A 5,904-nucleotide genomic window follows, 5' to 3' on the forward strand; every position below is an offset into this window, starting at 1 on the left:
GCAAAAACAGCAAAAGCAAACCGCCTGGCCTTTTTTTATCACCTCCTCGACCTGAGCATGTACTTCAGACCAACTGCTAACGAATTCATTTCCCTTTGTAAAGCTACAAGTCTTCTCTCAGATATGACGTTTTTTGTTGTTGGTGAAGAAGAAGTTTATAGGCGTATCAATGTGAGCATGTGAGGCGTTTCAGGGACAGATTCGTTGACATTAAACATAGATACAGGTCACTTACATTTGTGAATGTGAACCGCCGGGATCTGAGCCGATCTGAGCAAAGAATCGGATTTGAGAAATGTGGCTTCTAATGTAAACGTAGCCTTAGCGTGCTTTCCCCCTCTTTATTGTTTGGTCCTTTTAGACCTACAGACTTTTCAGTTTGGTCCAAACCAAAGTAGCAGGTGTAAAAGGGGCTACAAACTACGACATGGACCAAAGCGCACAGAGTTAGGTCTGACCAAAAGAGCTGTGGGAAAGAGCTTTTCTAGATGGTTCAGACTTTTGGATCAATTATAAGAAGTGGAGTCCGTCTTTAAACATATACATTTTTTTCTATTTATACATAAATAGAAAAAAAGAGCTGGCGTTGTGACAAAAAACTCCCCCTGGCCAGCAGACACGTCACGCACAAGTATTGACACAAAATCTTAAACTGGGACTTCATTGATTTACTTTAACAGTAGATTAACCCAGTAGATTAAACAGAAATAACAGAAATCTGAGGACAATCTTTAATAATCATTCTGCTGTGGGGTGCGTGTATGTGAAGGGGAGTCAGATTCTAGCAAAGAGCTAGAATTCATCACAACACCTGGCAAAGCAACTCAAAGCCAAAATCACAACTGACATTCGATGAACCAGTTAATATGAATTATAGAGATATCATTATATCAGTGTGTACTCAAAAGCTGCATTGCCTTTGCTTGATCTGGTTTCGGTCTTGTCTCGGTCTTGACTTCGACTCGGCTCTGGCAATCTTGTCTACAGCACTAAGAGAAGCTAGATTTCGGTGCCTTTACTTTTAAGAAACGTTTTAGGGTCCATGTTTTTCTACAGTCACTGGTTGAGGGGTGGCTTGAGGAAGAGATGGGCACTCAAGTGACCAACCTGAGTACGAGTCGCACAAAATCAAACACACAGACTTTAGACCTCACTTACAACTCATCTCTAATGACTTTTAACTTGAATCAGACTTGTCAAAAATAACACCTGAACCAAACATATAATTATAATTTATTTTAATAGTTATGGAACTTTAATTTGTTGATTTAAGACACATTTCTCATTTTTCCCTGTGACGCTCCACAACATCTGGCTAGCACAAGATAGCTGAGACAGAAAGCTTGTATAGTCATTTTAGAGACGCCAAAAGAATAGGACTCTCTGGAGCAGCTAAATATGAACCCTTAAGGAACAAAAAGGATTTGGCAAAATGGCAAACAAGTACTGAATGTTAAAATAGTGACAGAATAATTTATACCAAACAATATTGTATTTTTTTTAAACTGCTGGGATATTAAAACTATTCAATAAATATAAAAATATATATATAGTAGTAAAAATTGTGACTAAATTAATAATAAAAAAATTTATAACATGCTTTTAGCCAAATGAAGGTATTTGTTTTCTAATGTTTTCTATTTTAAACAAATCAATAAAAAGAGGTTTCAGCCCAGGTTCCTCAAGAGGGTCTGCAAACACACACACACACACACACACACACACACACACACACACACACACACACACTCCCAGTATTTACATAAAAATTATTAACCATAATGAGAGAAGGCAAATTCATTGAGTTCAGCTCAGCTTGTACCGTCACACTCGCAAACACACACACACACACACACACACAGAGCGTCTCAGAGTGGTCAGTGTAACAATACCAGACGGCAGAGGCTATTCATACTCAGTGACCCAAATTAAACCCACCTCAAGACCTCAGCATGCTGACCATTACCACCCCCCCACCCACACACACCCAGACCCTTAGAAAAAAAGTGCTCCTATAGAACCAACAGCTGATTTTAAGGAGTTTTAAACTGCAGAAAAATACACAAGAAGTGTGTGTGTGTGTCTGTGTGTGTGTAAGCTCCAATAAGAACAATTAGGAACACTACTCTAACATGAAGGTTATACAATAAATGTGCAAATCCCCCCCCCCAACCCAACACACACAGATATATATACATATATATATATATATATATATATATATATACACCCACACACATACACTCCACACACACACACACACACACACACACACACACACACATACACTCCACACACACCACAAACACACACACACACACTTATGCTGTTTGAAACCTCTAGAGAATCCAAGACATTGCTGCACACACAGGACTTTTTTAGGAGGTGGGGGCAAACAGCTGTTGTCATGGAAACTTATGGGCGGGGGTGCAGGAAAAGGACTGAGGCACAAAAGCTAAAGGAGAGAGAGAGAGAGACAGAGACACACACACACACACACAGTTCACACTGACCACTAGTAAACACTCATTTATATTCCCTGATCTGAATAGCTCGGCAGTAACATCTGCTAAGATTAATATCTCCTCTGTGTGTGTGTGTGTGTGTGTGTGTGTGTGTGTGTGTGTGTGTGTGTGTGTGTGTGCTTGTACAAAAATGTCCTGTCTTAGTAATGGAATGAGATCAAAAGATAAATCAGTTCCTGTAACAACTTCATTTTTGGGATGGGATGGATCACTTTACGTATGGATTTAAAATGGGAAGCCAAAAACGCTCCTCTAGGCATAATATATAGGCGTCCCAATACTTTTGTCCATATACATTCACTGACCAAAAATTAATCACCCTGGATCGCTGCAAATTGTGACATGTATTTATGTCTCAGGTAGATATGTAAATGATAACAGGTGTGGTCTAAATGGACACTGGTTCTTGCCACAAGAGGAAACTCTAAAAAAAAAAAAAAAGACTCTCAGGGGCTACTTTTGGGTAGTGTTCTTCTTGGTGAGAGACTGTTCAGTGCTAAAAATGTCTATATGATGCACATAAAGACATAATTATACTTTTTTTGTGCATCATTCAACAAGAGAAGTAGACTAGCTGTTTCAACAAACTGTCCGCCATCCAGGCCATCCATCAATCAGACACCTTTGCCTTCATTTGCAGTGGTGTCAAGAACGAGAAATCTGGAACCATATCGCTTTTAGCAATGAATCCAGGTTCTGTTTGGAATCTGCCTTTTCTGTAAAGGTGGTGTGATCAACTGAGGAGCTATCGCACAAGACAAATATAATTTTTCAGCAGGATAATGCTCACCCACACACAGGGAAACAAGAGTTTCCCAGATAAGTCTTCTCCAGTTTGCAATATTCTTTGGTCTGACTGATCATCAGATTTATCGTCAATCAAGCATTTACGTGAAAATCTGGTATGCCAGCTTTGAAAACCTACAAGTGTGCAGGTTTTTCAGGCTCAGCTCAAACATCTGTGGGCAAATGTGCCACAGGATTCCATACAGAATCTATACGTTTCAGTGATTAACCATACAGCTCATCTTGTATCCAGGTAAGAGGCACCCAACAGCCTCTTAATAAACTAATCATTTAGCTTAAATATTGTAATAACTTGCATATGAATATGATTATTATAATCACACATAGAAAGTTACTTTCCATTTGAAAAACTCCTTCTTTAGCCCTATCCGGGCAGGATTAGTTTCTGGGTTAATATTTTCTTTCATGAGGTGGGTGCTCTGTGATTTTGTTTTTCTCAGACGTCCTCTGAGAAAATTACAGGCTGAATCACCTACTGTTTTTAGCTGAACTCTGTGGTCCTCCAGTAATTTTAGTCCCGTCCAGATGCACATCTCTGCACAGCTAGTGAAAATGGAGGAGCTACTGAACGCGATGTCATGTGACAGAGAAAGCTTAAAAACTTACTGGTCCTCCTGTTTTTTCAATTGCAGTCCGGATGCAAGAGTTTTATCACTGAGTAAAAGTGTAAATATAATTTTCTTTATCACAGACGTCCCCCTGAGAAACTAATCCTGTCTGGATAGGGCTTTTGTGAGTTTTCTGTTCTCCTTAAAGCTCTGTTGTGTCTCAATACTAAATAATAGTGTAAATTATTATACCGTATAATAAAATTGACAACTAATCATGAATATTAAAAATATACAGATGTATATACAACATTCAGTCCTGCACAACAGAAGTTGTAATAAACACACATAAATAAATAAGTAAATTCATAAACAAATAGTGGTTTATGTGCTTAACCGTTTCTAAACCAGAGGGAAACATCGGTCAGATAGTGAGAACTGAACTATCTGGGTCATTGGAAGATGTCCAGTGTCCTGTGTGTTTGTGTGTGTGTGTTGCAGTAGGAAGTGATGTTTGGGTTTAGGTTATCCTGCAGTGTGAGGGTCAGCAGCAGGAAGAGCAAACAGCCTTCCTCCTGCCAAACATCCAAACCAAACACCAAACAAAAAAACAAATAAATTAATTAATAAATAAATAAATACATACATAAAAACTCACCCTATCCATGTTTCAGGATCAAACACATCCCCTGGTTCCCTTTTCAATGCATTTTATTCAATAATAAACAAAATATACCAGATAATGAAAATATATTATAGCAATATTAACTATCACAACTACCTTCAGATAATCATGATTAATTACTTTAATAAAAATAATTCACACTGAACAATTATACTGTGTATAACAATTATACTGTGTATAAGTCTGCTGCTCGCTCACACACACACACAAACTTAAATAAAATTCTATACACTAAAACAAACACACACACTTTCAGATATGACACACAGGTCGATGTAATTGGAACATCAACCAGGATTGTGTGTGTGACAGAACATGGACAGCAATACACAGCAGAAATTTAACATTACCAAAAAACACTAACATTAACCACACTCTAAATTAAACCTCTTAGTGCCTCTCATACACACACACATACACACAAACACACACAAACATCTACAAATCCACTTATAACAGAGAAATATTAAGAGATGCTTTTGTAAGATTCCTAATAATCTTTTATATTAAATAAATTGTGTTAAAAAGAAACGTTTCTGACTATTCTAATGTAATAACATATAACAGGAACACAGGTAAAAAAAAAAAAGAAAGTACACAGTTTATATTTCCTCCACTTTCTCCCAGTTTATAGTTCACTTTCAAACATCATCCTAAATCAGCTGAACCAAAAACAACACGATCAGTGTGAATCATTCATTAAAGCATCCCTCTCAGAGTGATTCACTCTATAAATTAACTCCCATTTCTTTGGAAACTGATAACACTTGCTCGTAAGTGATAAGAGTCGGAGTGCATGGAATTAAAGTATACACTCAGTCTCCACCATCCCCCTTCACTCAGCCTGTAAGTAAAGAAACAATAATAATAAGAGTAAAAGTAATATTAAAATAATAAACTACTCACCTTTAAAGCGTTCCAGTTACTGAACTGTCCCACTGACCGCTGCTCTGCACCATAAAATCCCTGTACAGTTTAATTCCATACTCGGACATTTCTCTCTCTCTCTCTCTTCTCTCTCTCATACACACACACTCTACACTCGCCCGCTCACACTCTCAGCTGAGCTCAGACTGAGACGTCCACACCTCAATGACATCAGAGAGAGAGAGAGAGAGAGAGAGAGAGAGGAGCGCGAGAGACAGAGAGAGAGAGAGAGAGAGAGATTCTTAACACTAAAACTACCACAGACAGGCACATACACAGATACGTTAGACAGACAAGTAGAATGATGTGTAGATTTATAGATAAAATGATATACAGACAGACAGATAGTTAGCTATGTAGACAGACGGATGGATAGACAGATGGACAGCTGTATAGACAGATAGAAAGACAG

The 5,904-nt window shown here is 38.1% G+C and overlaps 1 protein-coding gene across 1 annotated transcript in view; it reads right to left on the minus strand.

Annotated features, from left to right (window-relative positions):
* The window catches only part of LOC103040800 (pleckstrin homology domain-containing family G member 1), a 52,807-nt gene extending 47,171 nt beyond the window's left edge, over nucleotides 1-5,636 (minus strand). Inside the window, exon 1 of the mRNA XM_007237435.4 lies at nucleotides 5,472-5,636. The gene's annotated coding sequence lies outside the window, so the exon portion shown is untranslated. The remainder of the gene's footprint in view (nucleotides 1-5,471) is intronic.
* Nucleotides 5,637-5,904: the final 268 nt, after the last annotated feature.

This window comes from Astyanax mexicanus, chromosome 13, assembly GCF_023375975.1.
Source record: "Astyanax mexicanus isolate ESR-SI-001 chromosome 13, AstMex3_surface, whole genome shotgun sequence".
Classification (NCBI taxonomy): domain Eukaryota; kingdom Metazoa; phylum Chordata; class Actinopteri; order Characiformes; family Acestrorhamphidae; genus Astyanax; species Astyanax mexicanus.